This window comes from Lucilia cuprina, chromosome 4 (genome assembly GCF_022045245.1).
Source record: "Lucilia cuprina isolate Lc7/37 chromosome 4, ASM2204524v1, whole genome shotgun sequence".
In the NCBI taxonomy this organism is placed as follows: domain Eukaryota; kingdom Metazoa; phylum Arthropoda; class Insecta; order Diptera; family Calliphoridae; genus Lucilia; species Lucilia cuprina.
Genome location: NC_060952.1, coordinates 29,468,794 through 29,488,618, shown reverse-complemented (window position 1 = coordinate 29,488,618; position 19,825 = coordinate 29,468,794). Strand labels below are relative to the sequence as shown.

Sequence of the window (19,825 nt, the reverse complement as noted above, 5' to 3'; positions counted from 1 at the left end):
ACCAAATTCATTTCCATTTATGTTGGCATATAAACAAAATGATTTGAAATCCAATACCGATGATGAAGCCGCCTGTTCAGATTGCGTTTGTGGTAGTAAACATTTTTGGTTTGATGATATACCAGGCAGGTTTTCGTTTTTACCAATAAGATCGGTATTAGGACAATCTTTTTGTATTGCGTTAAATAATGGAAGTATTTGTTTTGGATTAGTGGGTTTCGGTTTAATATTATATTCTTTTTTATAACCATCTCCGTCATCATGAGGACATTTACCCATCACCAGTTCTGTAGATGTGCTATTAAAATCCAAATATTTGTAATAGGGATCTTTCTTAACAAGATCCCAGATTTTATCATGAAGAATTTTGACATTTGACATAGAATCCAAATTGCAAAATATTCTAGTAAAACTATTTATAACTGGTGTTCCTTTAGTGGGATATCTAACAGATATCATAGAATCGGGAACGCTAAACATTATCGACATATTACATTTCAAATCATTAATCTTAGTACTTTCTATATCGAATTCGTCATAATCTGCTTCACTAGCAAATACATCACCACGACAATGGACATTGAGGAATGTAACATTTGTTTGCTTGAGTGTTGTGTTCGCTTGTATGGGTAGTAAAATGTCTTCGATAAAGTTTATTTCTCCATCATTTGTGTAGATTATGTTATTGGAACTGCCGTGAGTCATCGTAATAAAGTATAAATTTTGAAGATTTGTCATATCTTTACGACAAAAGTAATCTTTCCAACTTAAAAATTGATCTGTACTAACATCGTTTATTACAATATATGGAGTACGGGTTTCTATAAATGTTTTTATCAGATCGAGAACATCATTTTCGCTGCCCACGCGATTATCCAAATCAAGTTCAGTATTTGTAAAATAGTAATTATTAATAATAATGGCCAATGCTGGATTCACACCATAGAAATATAAATCGGCACTTGATTTTAACTGTATCAATAAATATTGACATTTTAGAACTTTTTGGATTTCTTGGGCCGTCATAAATGGAGTGGATGTCAATAGGTGCAATAGAACTTGAATTTCTCTTTCGAAATGATCTTGAAACAAAGTGGTATTCTCTAATTTACTTGACTTGAAAATGAAGAAATCCTCAAACATTGAATCGAAAAGAATATTCGATGTAAATGCATGTGAGTCACCCCTATAAGAAGCCCAAATCAATTTTAATTGATTGCGTATGCGTTTATTGCTCTGGATTGCTTTTATTATTGCACAAAGACTTTTTCTGCGGCAGCTGCCATTTTGGCAATTTATAAAAATAATTATTGATGAATAATGTTCGAATGTTGACATTGATAAACGTTCGTAAATATTGTGCGCTTTAACAATCTCATAGTTTAAATTATTTGCATAGTACACATAATTAGGAATTTTTTTAAAAACTCGCCACTTTTCATGTTTTCCACAATTAACCGCTAACATCTTTAGTTTCAATCCCATCAATTCTAAATTTTCCTCTGTCATACCTCTTGCCGAAATCTTTGTTTCGATCGCTGGCTTCTGAACATTTTTCTTTTTAAATATTGTTTTTCGTTTTTTTAAAATTTTTTTTCGGTTTTTAAACATTTTTTTTAATTAAATAAAAACTTGTTGTTGCTTAATTTTGTTTTGTTTTTAATAACTTGTTGTTGATACTTCGATGAGTATTTTAAAAATGTGCAAATTTTGTTTTATTTATTAGTACCAGAGTGCACTCATATTGTGAAGTCAATTCAACAGCTGATTGTTATTTTGTTTATTCAAAGTTGTATACAAATGTATTAGTTTGAGTTGCCAGATTTACAAAAAAACAGAATTAAATTTCACGATACTTAAATAATTGAAATTTATAAAAAAACAACTTTCCATCATGATTATTTCTTTTAGTCCTTTGATCATTAAAAGCGTTGTCATGTATATATGTCTTACGATCTCAATCGCCAAATTGCCAATTAATCTACTGCACAGTGTTAAATTATTTTTTAGTATTGGCAACACAATTTGAAATATAAGTTGACAGTTAGATTTAAATTAATTTTAAAATTAGTAATTAAAATAACACAGGGCAACAAGAAAAAATGTAATCATATACATATAATAATGCAGTTTTTTATGAGCCCCAAGATACTTGGGGCCTAAGTGTAATTTTTAGAGAAAAGTGATTATTTCATTCTTATATTTTGCTAAAAATTTCAGCTTTTTGTTTAAGTCATTGTTTTGTTTATTTTATTGCTAATTACATTTATTGCTAATTAGTAAATTAATAAAATAGTAATTTATTTAATAATTTTAATAACAAACATGTTGATTCTTTTTTTATTTTCAGTTTTTATTATTTGACAAACAGAAAACGGGATGTTTTAAAAGAAACCGAGTCACAAAGGGGTAAGTGAATTAGTACATATAATTTTTAAATTACAGAAATAAGCTATTGTTTTTTATATGCTTTGGAATATTTAAATTCATTCAACTAGAACTGAACTAGAACTGAACTAGAACTGAACTAGAACTGAACTAGAACTGAACTAGAACTGAACTAGAACTGAACTAGAACTGAACTAGAACTGAACTAGAACTGAACTAGAACTGAACTAGAACTGAACTAGAACTGAACTAGAACTGAACTAGAACTGAACTAGAACTGAACTAGAACTGAACTAGAAATGAACTAGAACTGAACTAGAACTGAACTAGAACTGAACTAGAACTGAACTGGTCTGAATTATAACTGCACTAGAACTGAATTTTGGTGGGAGTAAATTAAGTCCACAAAATTAAATTTTAAATTGAAAGTGAATTTGCAACTTCTAGAACAATTAGAAAATTTAAATAAAAAGATGTTGTGTTAATAAGTCGGAATTCTAAAATAAATGATTAAATAAGATTTTTTTGCTAATTTATGTAACAATAGCAATCAAAATATATTTATTAGTATAAATCTAATTGATATTCTTAAGTAACATATGTAGGGAAAATGAAAACAAATGATGATCCGCCAAAAAATCTTTACCAAAATATTGGAAATTGTATTTCCTACAAAAGTTGTAATAACATCTAAATTTGTACGACTCGCGTCCTTTTGACTTCCTTATTATTATTGGTCATTAAACTTAACACATTGTTAATTTGCATTTTGCTTTCATAAATTCCGCTTACTGTTTATTGAACTGCAAAACTATAGATTTTTTGTTGCTTTTACTAAAAAGGACGAGCATTGCAACAACAAAGAAAATACTGTAATATACACTTCATTGCACAAACGAAATCAATTTTTCTTTCTTCTTGTTGTTGTTAATGTTTTTTCCATTGGCTCGTTTATTCAGAGACGTTTCTCTTTTGAACCTTTGAATAGCATGAATTTACCTATTCGGAACAATTGCATTTTTGTACATCAAAGTGGATTATGATGAAATTTAAATACAAATAAGAGCGTAGGGAACGTAGTAACATTAAAGAATCTCATTGTTATTAATAACAATTTTTATACCCTACACCACTTTAGTGGGTGTAGTCTATAGTCTATAGTCTAGTCTATAGTCTAGTCTATAGTCTAGTCTATAGTCTACTCTATAGTCTAGTCTATAGTCTAGTCTATAGTCTACTCTATAGTCTAGTCTATAGTCAACTGAACTAGAACTGAACTAGAACTGAACTAGAACTGAACTAGAACTGAACTAGAACTGAACTAGAACTGAACTAGAACTGAACTAGAACTGAACTAGAACTGAACTAGAACTGAACTAGAACTGAACTAGAACTGAACTAGAACTGAACTAGAACTGAACTAGAACTGAACTAGAACTGAACTAGAACTGAACTAGAACTGAACTAGAACTGAACTAGAACTGAACTAGAACTGAACTAGAACTGAACTAGAACTGAACTAGAACTGAACTAGAACTGAACTAGAACTGAACTAGAACTGAACTAGAACTGAACTAGAACTGAACTAGAACTGAACTAGAACTGAACTAGAACTGAACTAGAACTGAACTAGAGAACTGAACTAGAACTGAACTAGAACTGAACTAGAACTGAACTAGAACTGAACTAGAACTGAACTAGAACTGAACTAGAACTGAACTAGAACTGAACTAGAACTGAACTAGAACTGAACTAGAACTGAACTAGAACTGAACTAGAACTGAACTAGAACTGAACTAGAACTGAACTAGAACTGAACTAGAACTGAACTAGAACTGAACTAGAACTGAACTAGAACTGAACTAGAACTGAACTAGAACTGAACTAGAACTGAACTAGAACTGAACTAGAACTGAACTAGAACTGAACTAGAAACTGAACTAGAACTGAACTAGAACTGAACTAGAACTGAACTAGAACTGAACTAGAACTGAACTAGAACTGAACTAGAACTGAACTAGAACTGAACTAGAACTGAACTAGAACTGAACTAGAACTGAACTAGAACTGAACTAGAACTGAACTAGAATTGAACTAGAACTGAACTAGAACTGAACTAGAACTGAACTAGAACTGAACTAGAACTGAACTAGAACTGAACTAGAACTGAACTAGAACTGAACTAGAACTGAACTAGAACTGAACTAGAACTGAACTAGAACTGAACTAGAACTGAACTAGAACTGAACTAGAACTGAACTAGAACTGAACTAGAACTGAACTAGAACTGAACTAGAACTGAACTAGAACTGAACTAGAACTGAACTAGAACTGAACTAGAACTGAACTAGAACTGAACTAGAACTGAACTAGAACTGAACTAGAACTGAACTAGAACTGAACTAGAACTGAACTAGAACTGAACTAGAACTGAACTAGAACTGAACTAGAACTGAACTAGAACTGAACTAGAACTGAACTAGAACTGAACTAGAACTGAACTAGAACTGAACTAGAACTGAACTAGAACTGAACTAGAACTGAACTAGAACTGAACTAGAACTGAACTAGAACTGAACTAGAACTGAACTAGAACTGAACTAGAACTGAACTAGAACTGAACTAGAACTGAACTAGAACTGAACTAGAACTGAACTAGAACTGAACTAGAACTGAACTAGAACTGAACTAGAACTGAACTAGAACTGAACTAGAACTGAACTAGAACTGAACTAGAAATGAACTAGAACTGAACTAGAACTGAACTAGAACTGAACTAGAACTGAACTGGTCTGAATTATAACTGCACTAGAACTGAATTTTGGTGGGAGTAAATTAAGTCCACAAAATTAAATTTTAAATTGAAAGTGAATTTGCAACTTCTAGAACAATTAGAAAATTTAAATAAAAAGATGTTGTGTTAATAAGTCGGAATTCTAAAATAAATGATTAAATAAGATTTTTTTGCTAATTTATGTAACAATAGCAATCAAAATATATTTATTAGTATAAATCTAATTGATATTCTTAAGTAACATATGTAGGGAAAATGAAAACAAATGATGATCCGCCAAAAAATCTTTACCAAAATATTGGAAATTGTATTTCCTACAAAAGTTGTAATAACATCTAAATTTGTACGACTCGCGTCCTTTTGACTTCCTTATTATTATTGGTCATTAAACTTAACACATTGTTAATTTGCATTTTGCTTTCATAAATTCCGCTTACTGTTTATTGAACTGCAAAACTATAGATTTTTTGTTGCTTTTACTAAAAGGACGAGCATTGCAACAACAAAGAAAATACTGTAATATACACTTCATTGCACAAACGAAATCAATTTTTCTTTCTTCTTGTTGTTGTTAATGTTTTTTCCATTGGCTCGTTTATTCAGAGACGTTTCTCTTTTGAACCTTTGAATAGCATGAATTTACCTATTCGGAACAATTGCATTTTTGTACATCAAAGTGGATTATGATGAAATTTAAATACAAATAAGAGCGTAGGGAACGTAGTAACATTAAAGAATCTCATTGTTATTAATAACAATTTTTATACCCTACACCACTTTAGTGGGTGTAGTCTATAGTCTATAGTCTAGTCTATAGTCTAGTCTATAGTCTAGTCTATAGTCTACTCTATAGTCTAGTCTATAGTCTAGTCTATAGTCTACTCTATAGTCTAGTCTATAGTCTAGTCTATAGTCTAGTCTATAGTCTAGTCTATAGTCTAGTCTATAGTCTAGACTATAGTCTAGTCTATAGTCTAGTCTAGTCTATAGTCTAGTCTATAGTCTAGTCTATAGTCTAGTCTATAGTCTAGTCTATAGTCTAGTCTATAGTCTAGTCTATAGTCTAGTCTATAGTCTAGTCTATAGTCTATAGTCTAGTCTATAGTCTATTCTATAGTCTAGTCTAGTCTATAGTCTAGCCTATAGTCTAGTCTAGTCTATAGTCTAGTCTATAGTCTAGTCTATAGTCTAGTCTATAGTCTAGTCTATAGTCTAGTCTATAGTCTAGTCTATAGTCTAGTCTATAGTCTAGTCTATAGTCTAGTCTATAGTCTAGTCTATAGTCTAGTCTATAGTCTAGTCTATAGTCTAGTCTATAGTCTAGTCTATAGTCTAGTCTATAGTCTAGTCTATAGTCTAGTCTATAGTCTAGTCTATAGTCTAGTCTATAGTCTAGTCTATAGTCTAGTCTATAGTCTAGTCTATAGTCTAGTCTATAGTCTAGTCTATAGTCTAGTCTATAGTCTAGTCTATAGTCTAGTCTATAGTCTAGTCTATAGTCTAGTCTATAGTCTAGTCTATAGTCTAGTCTAGTCTATAGTCTAGTCTAGTCTATAGTCTAGTCTAGTCTATAGTCTAGTCTATAGTCTAGTCTATAGTCTAGTCTATAGTCTAGTCTATAGTCTAGTCTATAGTCTAGTCTATAGTCTAGTCTATAGTCTAGTCTATAGTCTAGTCTATAGTCTAGTCTATAGTCTAGTCTATAGTCTAGTCTATAGTCTAGTCTATAGTCTAGTCTATAGTCTAGTGTCTAGTCTATAGTCTAGTCTATAGTCTAGTCTATTGTCTAGTCTATAGTCTAGTCTATAGTCTAGTCTATAGTCTATAGTCTAGTCTATAGTCTAGTCTATAGTCTAGTCTATAGTCTAGTCTATAGTCTAGTCTATAGTCTAGTCTATAGTCTAGTCTATAGTCTAGTCTATAGTCTAGTCTATAGTCTAGTCTATAGTCTAGTCTATAGTCTAGTCTATAGTCTAGTCTATAGTCTAGTCTATAGTCTAGTCTATAGTCTAGTCTATAGTCTAGTCTATAGTCTAGTCTATAGTCTAGTCTATAGTCTAGTCTATAGTCTAGTCTATAGTCTAGTCTATAGTCTAGTCTATAGTCTAGTCTATAGTCTAGTCTATAGTCTAGTCTATAGTCTAGTCTATAGTCTAGTCTATAGTCTAGTCTATAGTCTAGTCTATAGTCTAGTCTATAGTCTAGTCTATAGTCTAGTCTATAGTCTAGTCTATAGTCTAGTCTATAGTCTAGTCTATAGTCTAGTCTATAGTCTAGTCTATAGTCTAGTCTATAGTCTAGTCTATAGTCTAGTCTATAGTCTAGTCTATAGTCCTAGTCTATAGTCTAGTCTATAGTCTAGTCTATAGTCTAGTCTATAGTCTAGTCTATAGTCTAGTCTATAGTCTAGTCTATAGTCTAGTCTATAGTCTAGTCTATAGTCTAGTCTATAGTCTAGTCTATAGTCTAGTCTATAGTCTAGTCTATAGTCTAGTCTATAGTCTAGTCTATAGTCTAGTCTATAGTCTAGTCTATAGTCTAGTCTATAGTCTAGTCTATAGTCTAGTCTATAGTCTAGTCTATAGTCTAGTCTATAGTCTAGTCTATAGTCTAGTCTATAGTCTAGTCTATAGTCTAGTCTATAGTCTAGTCTATAGTCTAGTCTATAGTCTAGTCTATAGTCTAGTCTATAGTCTAGTCTATAGTCTAGTCTATAGTCTAGTCTATAGTCTAGTCTATAGTCTAGTCTATAGTCTAGTCTATAGTCTAGTCTATAGTCTAGTCTATAGTCTAGTCTATAGTCTAGTCTATAGTCTAGTCTATAGTCTAGTCTATAGTCTAGTCTATAGTCTAGTCTATAGTCTAGTCTATAGTCTAGTCTATAGTCTAGTCTATAGTCTAGTCTATAGTCTAGTCTATAGTCTAGTCTATAGTCTAGTCTATAGTCTAGTCTATAGTCTAGTCTATAGTCTAGTCTATAGTCTAGTCTATAGTCTAGTCTATAGTCTAGTCTATAGTCTAGTCTATAGTCTAGTCTATAGTCTAGTCTATAGTCTAGTCTATAGTCTAGTCTATAGTCTAGTCTATAGTCTAGTCTATAGTCTAGTCTATAGTCTAGTCTATAGTCTAGTCTATAGTCTAGTATATAGTCTAGTCTATAGTCTAGTCTATAGTCTAGCCTATAGTCTAGTCTATAGTCTAGTCTATAATCTAGTCTATAGTTTAGTCTATAGTCTAGTCTATAGTCTAGTCTATAGACTAGTCTATAGTCAAGTCTATAGTCTAGTCTATAATCTAGTCTATAGTCTAGTCTATAGCCTAGTCTATAGTCTAGTCTATAGTCTAGTCTATAGACTAGTCTATAGTCTGGTCTATAGACTAGTCTATAGACTAGTCTATAGTCTAGACTATAGTCTAGTCCATAGTCTAGACTATATTCTAGTTTATATATGAAAAATCTATTTCATAAGGAAACAGTGTGTTAAATGATAAAATAATTGTTTAAAAAGTGTAAAAACTGCTTAACTTAAAATAAAATATAAAAGTACTGCAACAATTCGTGCTAAAAGGAAGAAAAAAATACAAACTATAATGAAAAGATGTGCAAACAATAAAAAATATTTAAAAGAAAAATTATACATATCGTGGCTTAAAACACAAACGGCCGTAACTAACCAAACAAAATCAAAATCGATTTTATTGTTAATTCGAATATATTGCATCAAAGCAAATATTCAAAGAACAAATGGTGCTATCTTCAAATTTATCCAACTCATATACCATTGTCAATTATCATAATAAAGTTTAGATTTTGCTCTCAAATAATTTGAATATTTACAGAAAATAAATCGCAACGAAACAATTTAAATAGTTTTTGCTTTTCCTCCTTTTTAGATCGTTAGATAGGGCCTTTTGCGTTTTAGTTGACGATATACAATTTAAAATCAAGGGTTTCTAAATAATTTAATTTTATTCACAATTAGAATCATGTATTTATAATATTAAAAAACTCAGTCTTCGTCTACTTTATCCTTTTATATAAATATTCCTAGTGGTTACTTTAACTAAACATTAAGTTACCCAATATTAGTATTTACTGGCACGCGGGGAAAAATAAAAATAGAAACCCTTTTACATTTTTTGTGTATGTATTATTCTATTTTAGTTCATGTTTATTTGCCACAAAATATAATCACTGTCAGCATCAATGTGACAGTAGTTGTTGGTTAAAAGAATAGTAGTTAAAGCATGACATATACTAAAAAAAATGAAATAAATTTAGATTAACCCTCTACTAGGCGTTGTTTATGTTAGATGATATAAAGTATAAAAAAAATAAAATTTTACATCATAAAGGTTTAATTATAAAACGAACGTACAACTGTAGTTGTAGATGCTGTATTTAGGATGCAAATACGAGATCTACTCAGTCAACATGCAAAACAAACGATTTTCACACGAAAGGATTGAATTGGATTGTAGTACAAGTGGTAATTAAAATTTATTTATATATATAAAATTCTAACGTTACTGACTGACTGACTGACTGACTGATTGACTGATTCATCATCGCACAGCCTAAACGGTTAAAGCTAAAGAGCTGAAATTTGGACAGGGGGTTGGTCTCCCACCAAATAGATCCACTAAGACGGGATTTTTGGAAATTCGAATGTTTAGGGGGTAAAAAAGGGTAAAAACGGGTAAAATCGGTAACCTCATATCTCCTAAACTAGAAAAGATACAAAAATAGTTTAAAGCTTATCGTCGTTCATTTAAAAAATAAGCGGACAGGTGTCTGGTACTTTCTTCAATTTCGGCCCCTTTAGGGAATAAACGGGTAAAAACTGTATTTTGGTACTTTTTTTGCACCCCATGTATCTTTTAAACCGTGAACATTCAAACAATATTTTTGACTCCTTCATAACTTGACGAAAAAATAAAAATATAAATTTAGTACTTTTTGGTTATTCGGATGTTTAAGGGGTGAAAATTGTACCTATTTTTGGTACTTTTTTCATAAAACATTGATTTTGGTTTATTAACTTATACATATAAATACGTAATAACGGGCTCCCACTACGATGTTGCAACATTTTGGAATAGAATTTTTATTTCGTTAATGAAATTAAGCATGTAGAGCCCGGAGTAAATGAGAATCTATAAAAGAGGACTTTTTGGTACTTTTTCGTTCTTCAAAAGGTACTTTTTGAATTTCCTATAATATTGAACCTAGAAACATGAAATTAAGTATGTAGAGGATGGATTAAGTGAGAAACTATAAAAGGGGACTTTTGGTACTTTTTCGTTCTTCAAAAGGTACTTTTTGGATTTTTGTATAATATTGAACCTAGAAACATGAAATTAAGCATGTAGAGCCGGAGTAAATGAGAATCTATAAAAGGGGACTTTTTGGTACTGTTTCGTTCTACAAAAGGTACTTTTTAAGTTTTCTATAAAATTTAACCTAGAAACATAAAGTTAAGCATGTAGAGCCTGGAGTAAATGAGAATCTATAAAAGGGGACTTTTTGGTACTTTTTCGTTCTTCAAAGGTACTTTTTGAATTTCCTATAATATTGAACCAAGAAACATGAAATTAAGAATGTAGAGCCCGGAGTAAATGAGAATCTATAAAGGGGACTTTTTGGTATTTTTCATTCTTCAAAAGGTACTTTTTGAATTTCTATAATATTGAACTAGAAACATGAAATTAAGTATGTAGAGGATGGATTACGTGAAAACTATAAAAGGGGACTTTTGGTACTTTTTCGTTCTTCAAAAGGTACTTTTTGGATTTTTGTATAATATTGAACTAGAAACATGAAATTAAGCATGTAGAGCCCGGAGTAAATGAGAATCTATAAAAGGGGACTTTTTGGTACTTTTTCGTTCTTCAAAAGATACTTTTGAATTCCTATAATATTGAACAAGAAACATGAAATTAAGAATGTAGAGCCCGGAGTAAATGAGAATCTATAAAAGGGGACTTTTTGGTATTTTTTCGTTCTACAAAAGGTACTTTTTGAATTTCCTATAATATTGACCTAGAAGCATGAAATTAAGTATGTAGAGGATGGATTAAGTGAGAACCTATAAAAGGGGACTTTTGGTACTTTTTCGTTCTTCAAAAGGTACTGTTTGGATTTTTGTATAATATTGAACCTAGAAACATGAAATTAAGCATGTAGAGCCCGGAGTAAATGAGAATCTATAAAGTGAAACTTTTTGGTACTGTTTCGTTCTACAAAAGGTACTTTTTGGACTTTTGCATAATATTGAACCTAGAAACATGAAATTAAGTATGTAGAGCCGGAGTAAATGAGAATCTCTTAAAAGGGGACTTTTTGGAATTTTTCGTTCTTCAAAAGGTACTTTTTGAATTTCCTATATTATTGAACCAAGAAACATGAAATTAAGAATGTAGAGCCGGAGTAAATGAGAATCTATAAAAGGGGACTTTTTGGTATTTTTTCGTTCTTCAAAAGGTACTTTTTGAATTTCCTATAATATTGAACCTAGAAACATGAAATTAAGTATGTAGAGGATGGATTATGTGAGAACCTATAAAAGGGGACTTTTGGTACTTTTTCGTTCTTCAAAAGGTACTTTTTGGATTTTTGTATAATATTGAACCTAGAAACATGAAATTAAGCATGTAGAGCCCGCAGTAAATGAGAATCTAAAAAAGGGGACTTTTTGGTACTGTTTCGTTCTACAAAAGGTACTTTTTAAGTTTTCTATAAAATTTAACCTAGAAACATGAAATTAAGCATGTAGAGCCTGGAGTAAATGAGAATCTATAAAAGGGGACTTTTTGGTACTTTTTCGTTCTTCAAAAGGTACTTTTTGAATTTCCTATAATATTGAACCAAGAAACATGAAATTAAGAATGTAGAGCACGGAGTAAATGAGAATCTATAAAAGGGGACTTTTTGGTATTTTTTCGTTCTTCAAAAGGTACTTTTTGAATTTCCTATAATATTGAACCTAGAAACTTGAAATTAAGTATGTAGAGGATGGATTATGTGAGAACCTATAAAAGGGGACTTTTGGTACTTCTTCGTTCTTCAAAAGTTACTTTTTGGATTTTTGTATAATATTGAACCTAGAAACATGAAATTAAGCATGTAGAGCCCGGAGTAAATGAGAATCTATAAAAGGGGACTTTTTGGTACTTTTTCGTTCTTCAAAAGGTACTTTTTGAATTTCCTATAATACTGAACCAAGAAACATGAAATTAAGAATGTAGAGCCCGGAGTAAATGAGAATCTATAAAAGGGGACTTTTTGGTATTTTTTCGTTCTACAAAAGGTACTTTTTGAATTTCCTATAATATTGAACCTAGAAGCATGAAATTAAGTATGTAGAGGATGGATTAAGTGAGAACCTATAAAAGGGGACTTTTAGTACTTTTTCGTTCTTCAAAAGGTACTTTTTGGATTTTTGTATAATATTGAACCTAGAAACATGAAATTAAGCATGTAGAGCCTGGAGTAAATGAGAATCTATAAAAGAGGACTTTTCGTTCATCAAAAGGTACTTTTTGAATTTTTTATAATATTGAACCTAGAAACATGAAATTAAGTATGTAGAGTATGGATTAAGTGAGAACATATAAAAGGGGACTTTTTGAAACCTTTTCGTTCTTCAAAAGGTACTTTTTGGATTTTTGTATAATTTTCTGTAATATTGAGACTAGAATCATAAAATCAAACTTAAAGAGTTCTCTAAAAGGGGAATTATTGATATTGCAGATATATATACATTTACAATAATGATATTTATTTTATTCCACTACGATGAGGGTAGCGAAGCACACTGGGTATAGCTAGTATTATAATAAAAACACAAACACTCACATACCTACTGTACACTTACACATTGTGGTGCGAGTCTACTTGTGTAACATGAAGTGCAGCTGAAGGAGCACGTATGTATGTTGTAAACGTTATTATTCATATACTTACATACTGTTCCTCCTCTATCTATGTATCTATATTATCTTTATTGTTTATTTTTTAACAAAACGCAATGCAAGTAAACAACAAAAAAAAACTTCAGTATCTAAACAATTAACAGTTGAAGCAAAACAATTAGAAACAATGCGAATTAGTTGGTAGGACCAAAACTAACAAACTAATTATGAAGGATTTTTCCATGATGCTGGAGACCAGTTTAATAAGTTTTTGTTAATTTTTTTAATGTTTTGCAGGTTGTATGGGCTAATACATATGTAATTTAGCAGAGTTTATTAGAAAACTTTATATTTGTATATAATTATACTCTTAACCAAAAAAACTTCTATTATCCAACCCACGGCGTATAAGTAATAATTAATTTTTCATTGAATTTAATAACACTCAAACGACATTGGGCGGTCCATAGACTAAGCATTAGTCTAGTCTATAAACTTGCCATTAGACTATTTTATAGATTAGGCAATAAACAGTCCATAGACTGGATAATTGACTAGCCCTTAGCCTAGGCACGGATTCAAGGAAAAAAAAGAAATTACACCCCCCGCCCAACCGAACATTTTTAATACAAATGGCAATGGCAATGAACAGTCCTTAGACGTAGCATTAAACTATTCTATTGGCTAATCATTGGACTAGTTCATAGATTAGACAATAAGCAGTCCATAGACTGGACAATAGACTTGGCGCGGATCCACGTGGGGAAAATCTCTTCCAGGATTCTTTACAATATCCTCTTTAGAAGTTAAATAAAAATTTGAGCAAAGTTTCATTGACTTTGTGTTAATAGAAAATTGTTTTAAATTATATTTTAAAAATATACGAAATGAGCCATTATGTGTACAATTGTTGCAGCAATTTTGCTAACCCTGATTTTTATCCATAAACTAATATAAATTGCTTTTCATTTGATCGAATAATCAATCTATCATCTCAATACAAATTACCTCTATCATAGGTCTACAATCAACGTTGCAACTTTAAGTAATTTATTTAGTTTCTTTTATTGTTTTTTACATTACTTTTTATATGTTTCTTTTATTGTTCTAAGTAGTTTAATAAATCATTAAATCGAAAAATCTCTCTACACAAAAGTATTAGTAAATATAGTTTGTTTAGTTGACAACAAAGTATGTGTATGTGTAGTCCTGCACGTCATTTTTATGATACACAAGTGACACAAAATAATGACAAACATCTAAGTATAAAACTTTCGAATAATTTTCAAAGAATATTGTGACCAAACTGAGAAAAAAGTAGTGTTCAATATAAAGATAAAGTTTTTGTTGTTTCTTTGTCATAAAAAATTAAAACAAATTATTTATCGCTTTGATGGGAAACTTTGAGAAAAAAATAAAACAAAATTGGCCTTAAAAAATAAAGAAAACTTTAAGGTCAACTAATTTGAAAACCCACTCATAAAAACCGCAAATATATTTATCTCATGTATATACATAAGTATACATATATATACATATCATACTATCTATACCCACTGCGCTTCTCATACGCTATCTATAAGGGTTTCCCAGATATATTTCTACATTTAAATAATATTAAAGTTACCATGCCCGCTATTGCAATTTATTGCCCATTTAATCATATGGCTGTCAAACTTCTACCGGCAAAATTTAAGAATTTTAGCTCTAGCAGTTTTTAAAATACCCTTGTTTGTGTATTTAATTGATAATGAAAGGATCCAATCCCCTTACAAACTTTTTAAAGATTCGAAAATATACGAAGTTTTGGTTTTTTCTTGATATGCCCACAATTTCTTCTCCGCCCATTTTGCACAAAACAGGTTCATACAAGTTTTGAACTTCACCTGTTTTGATGAAACACATTTTTAGTATAAATTCGAAGTTTAAAGGTCTTTTAAGCTATTTATCCAAAAGAAACTATAAAGTTTCAAAAAATTACTAAAATATGACTTTCTTCAGATTCCCTCATTGTTCCACTCTGATTTTTTATACCCTATACCACTTTAGTGGGGAGGGTACATTGAGTTTATGCTGATGTTTGTAACATGCAAACATCAGCCATTTGCCTACCTTAAAGTATACCAATCGGCTTAGAATCATTTTCTGAGTCGATTAAGCTATGTCCGTCCGTCCGTCTGGCTGGCTGTCATGTAAACCTTTTTTAAATTCTACATAAATAACTTTGATGTGGACTTAACTTCCCCTACCAACATTTATAAGGATAGGGCCATATTTTCCCCTACTCCCCTTTGAGCCCTCTTGTAAAAAATCTAATTTTTGTTGGCAAAAAAGTAAAAATATTCTGAAATTAAGTTAAAAAACAAATCAAATGCTTTATTTTTAATATACTGACTGGTGTAGGGTATCATATGGTCAGTTACGCCCGACTATACATTCATACTTGTTATAGTTTACTTATTATATTATAAGATAGTTTTGGAAGCTTATTAAAGATATCCTTCACTCAACTTCATATATAATATATAATTATCCTTGTATTCAAAACTATAATAGTTTCGTAATAGTAATGTTAAATTACAACACATAGACTTTAATTAGGAACTAAAAAAGTTAAAATCGAATAAATGTCTAATTTAATGCTCGTTGAAAAAAGTATAAAAAAAATTAAATTTAATATTTTCATGAGAATATGTGTACTGAATTTCATCGAAATCGGACATGATCGATCTTATCCAAAATTCTATTTTATTATTTGAAATTAAAAAATTTTATTTGATTTATAAAATACGAATATAATTGGGCGTATACGTGTTGTGGAATTTTATTCACTAACAAATATTACGTATACGCAGTGGAAGTTAAAACAAAGGTTTAAGTCTAATGCAGTTTGTAAATATTGGATATAAATATACAGATTATAAGTGTATATTTTAAATCTTTCTATGATTCTAAGTCAAACTAGTCATGTTCGATTGTCCATCATCGTTAAAAGCACGATAATATATAAACGTTAAGAAAAATAAATTCTAATGATATAAAGTTAATAATATAGTTTAAAGCATAATAAATATGTTAATTATAAAGTAATTGTAATAAAGAAACAAGTATGAATGTATAGTCGGGCTTGACCGACCATATGATACCCTACACCAGTGAGTTAAAAATGTTAATTATATTTGAAAAATAACATTTAATTTGTTATACCCTACACCACTTTATGGGGAGGGTACCCATAAAGTGGTGTAGGGTACCCTACACCAGTGAGTTAAAAATGTTAATTGTATTTGAAAAAGAACATTTAATTTGTTGTACCCTACACCACTTTATGGGGAGGGTATATTGGGTTTGTGCTGATGTTTGCAACGCACAATAATATTGGTCCTATACCCACCTTAAAGTATACTAATCAGGCCGCAATTTTGAAGATAATTGAATGAAATTTGGTACATGATCTTCCAGGGACGAACGCTATTGAAAATGGTTAAGATCGGTCCATTATTTCACCTGGCCCCCATACAACTGTACCCCCGAATAGGGCTTGTAAATATTGTAATCAAACTACAGCAATTTTGGAGATAATTCAATGAAATTTGGCACATGATATTCTATTATACCATAGACGAAGCCTATTGAAAATGATTAATATCGGTACATTATTTCACCTATCCCCGCATACAAATGAACCCCCGAAAAGAGCTTGTTTTTGGCACATGATATTCTATTATACCATAGACGAAGCCTATTGAAAATAGTTAACATCGGTCCATTATTTCACCTAGGCCCCATAGAACTGAACCCGCCAAATAGGGTTTTTAAGTTTATAATTGTGTTTAATATCCTCGTATCTATATTAGTCTTGATGACCCTGATGAACTTTATAATTATAGGGCCTCATTTAACCCAAGCCCCTCTAAAAAGCCCCCTTCAAAATTTTACTTAAATATCTACAGTTTTATTAAACATTAACAGTCACTGGTGTAGGGTATTATATGGTCGGTCTCGCTCGACTAAAACTTCTTACTTGTTTGTTTTTTTACATTGCTCTGAAAATTGCGACCTGTAGGGTGCGCAAAATTTACATGGACAAACAGATAGCCAGAAGGACGGACATAGCTAAATCGACTCAGAAATTGATTCTGGTCAAATTGGTATTTGTGTGTGTAGAACCTATATTTTTAGGTGTTATAAACATCAGCATAAACACATAATTTCTACCCCAATAAAGATAGTGGTTTAGTATATAACTAGTTAGGAATTTCAACCCAAAAGTCATCCAATATCTCATAATTCAAGTAAAAATAAATTGGTTTAATTTTGTGAATTAAACCAATTTTATTTGGATAAATATACGTAATTCAATCATTTCTGTTAATATTATTTATATAACTAAAAAAATATAAAAGTTACTTTTTCAGCACTACCATGTGGTGAATTCTTCTTTTTCTTTTTTGCTTCTTTGAAAGTTCGTTTTTTTTTGCTGGGATTACTACCAAACAATTACTTGTAAAATTTTCTTTCGGAAAAGTTACACTTTTTTTAATTCAAACCAAATTTTTTTGGATCATTTAAAACATCATTGTTACCAAAAACTAAACTTTATGGCAATATTTATTTAAACCTGCAAGCTATATTTCATTTTTAAAATCTTTAGAGAATTGTTTATATATTTTGAAATTCTTTTTACTGTTTAAGTTTCAAGTTTATTTTTTCCTCTTTATATTTGAGTTCAAATAAGCCTTAGGATAATAAGGATCATTATACTACTAAACACATACACAATTATATACCTATATATATAGAAGTACAAGTGTATAGGGCATACAAGTGTAGAGTGCATATACTCTAAATAGGACTTACCTTTTAATAATTTACATTGCGGTGGCTGCTTCTGTTTGTATGTAACGTTTTTTTTTTATTATGGCTTGTTTCCGTTTCCCTCTTTTTTTGGTTTTGTGTTGTTTGAATGTTGTAAGTTGGGTTTTGTTGGTTGTTTTTTTTAGTTTTTTTGTCTGTTAGTCTTTCTGACCGTCGACTCTAAAGACTGTGCGTCAGTCAGACTGCACATTTGGTTGTGCTGTGGTGTTTATTAAAAATTTAAGTTACGCAAAACCTTTTTATTATGTATTTTATTTTTGTTCATTTATATATATTTTGCAGTTGTTGTATTAAATTTATGTCTGGGTTTTTTGTATTTTCTTTCTTATTTTCTTTGCTATGAGTTGGTGTTGGATTCAAGTATAGCTAAATATTTTCTATAGATACATCGTTTAGGTTTTCATTTTATTTTATTTATTTCATTTTTTTTTTTTTTGAAATTTTTTACCTTTTAAATGTTTCTGCTGAGTTTGTTTAAATAGTGCAAAATTTTAATTAAAATTTTTATGCTTTATGAAATGTCATATTTTAAATGTGGTTAATAGTTGTTGTTAAAGTAAATGTAAAAAAATATATAGACATAAATTTATAGCAAAAAAAAAAAATAACTTAATGGTTTAGTTTTTTTAGTTGCTTTTGTTGACAAAAAATAATGACTGAAAATGTTTTATGTGGACTTCTAAAAATGTTACTTTTTAATGATAAAAAAATATAATTTTCATAAAATGTACGTTGTTTTGTAAAATTTTCTATTTTAAGAAACTTTTCGTAAATTCAGTAATTACGAAAAAAGTTTATTAATTTTTTTAAAGCTTTTTTTTATCAAATGATTTGTATCCAATTTTTTTATTTTTTTTTTAGTTTCTATCTAATAACTTTTTTTGAGTATATAATTAAAACTGAAAATATAAACAGCGGTAGGAGCATAGACTGACTTTACATTTTTTTTAAATGGTTGTTCTAAAAAAACACTGGATTTTTTTATCTGCTAAAAGAATATATTTCTAAAATGTAAGTCTTCTTTAGTTCTTGTTAAGATTGATTTCACTAAAATCGAACATTTTAAAATTTATTTTATATCTACAAAAGTAATCTAAGAAAATGTTTTGGAATTGAAACAAAGTCTGTCCTAGAAAGACAATTCTTAAGAACAATCTCCAAGAAGACGTAATACATGAAAATATTTGACTTAAGATAATTCTCCCAGCAGACAGTTTCCTAAAGAAATTAAACAAAATTGAAAATTTCTTTCAACAAAATTTTTAACATTTTTAGTTGATTTATCAATACGAATATAATTGGGCGTATACGTGTTATTGAATTCAATTTACTAATAAATATTATGTATACGCAGTGGAATTGAGAAAAAAGGTTAAGTTAAAGTTCAGTTTGTGATTTTGCTTATATTGGACCTAGACACACACGATTGGATATTTTTAATCCTAGTTAAGTTCGTCGTTGTAGGTATGAAAGAATAAAAACGTTATATCAATAATATAAATTTAGTTTCGTATTGAAAATTGACAAGATCGGTGTAGACATTTTCCAAATGAAACGAGGAGACACTTCGTCCAAGTTAACATTTTTCTAAAAAAAAAACTTTTTAAAAAAGACTCTTCTTTTAAGGCTGATGTCAGAGTGTCTACTACAAGCAATAAAATTCCGATAGAATTATTGAAAATTCGGATCTCTCTTCTGAAAACTGATTTCAACATACACACAGACAGACAGACAGACAGACAGACAGACGGACAGATGGACAGACTTAGACTCCGACTCCGCTATCTATAAGGATCCAGAATATATATACTTTAAAGGGTCGGAAAATTATATTATAGAAATTACAAACGG

General features: G+C 30.1%; 1 protein-coding gene across 9 annotated transcripts in view; it reads right to left on the bottom strand.

The window, feature by feature from the left end:
- The window catches only part of LOC111676495 (probable serine/threonine-protein kinase DDB_G0267686), a 39,262-nt gene that overhangs the window by 16,090 nt on the left and 3,347 nt on the right, over window positions 1-19,825 (bottom strand). For 7 of the 9 annotated variants that reach the window (XR_006940520.1, XM_046948480.1, XM_046948475.1 and 4 more), the window contains exon 2: window positions 17,957-18,351. The gene's annotated coding sequence lies outside the window, so the exon portion shown is untranslated. Of the gene's footprint in view, window positions 1-17,956; window positions 18,352-18,422; window positions 18,440-19,825 lie in introns of those variants that run through there. The other 2 variants (XM_046948482.1, XM_046948483.1) reach the window with 2 other exon arrangements.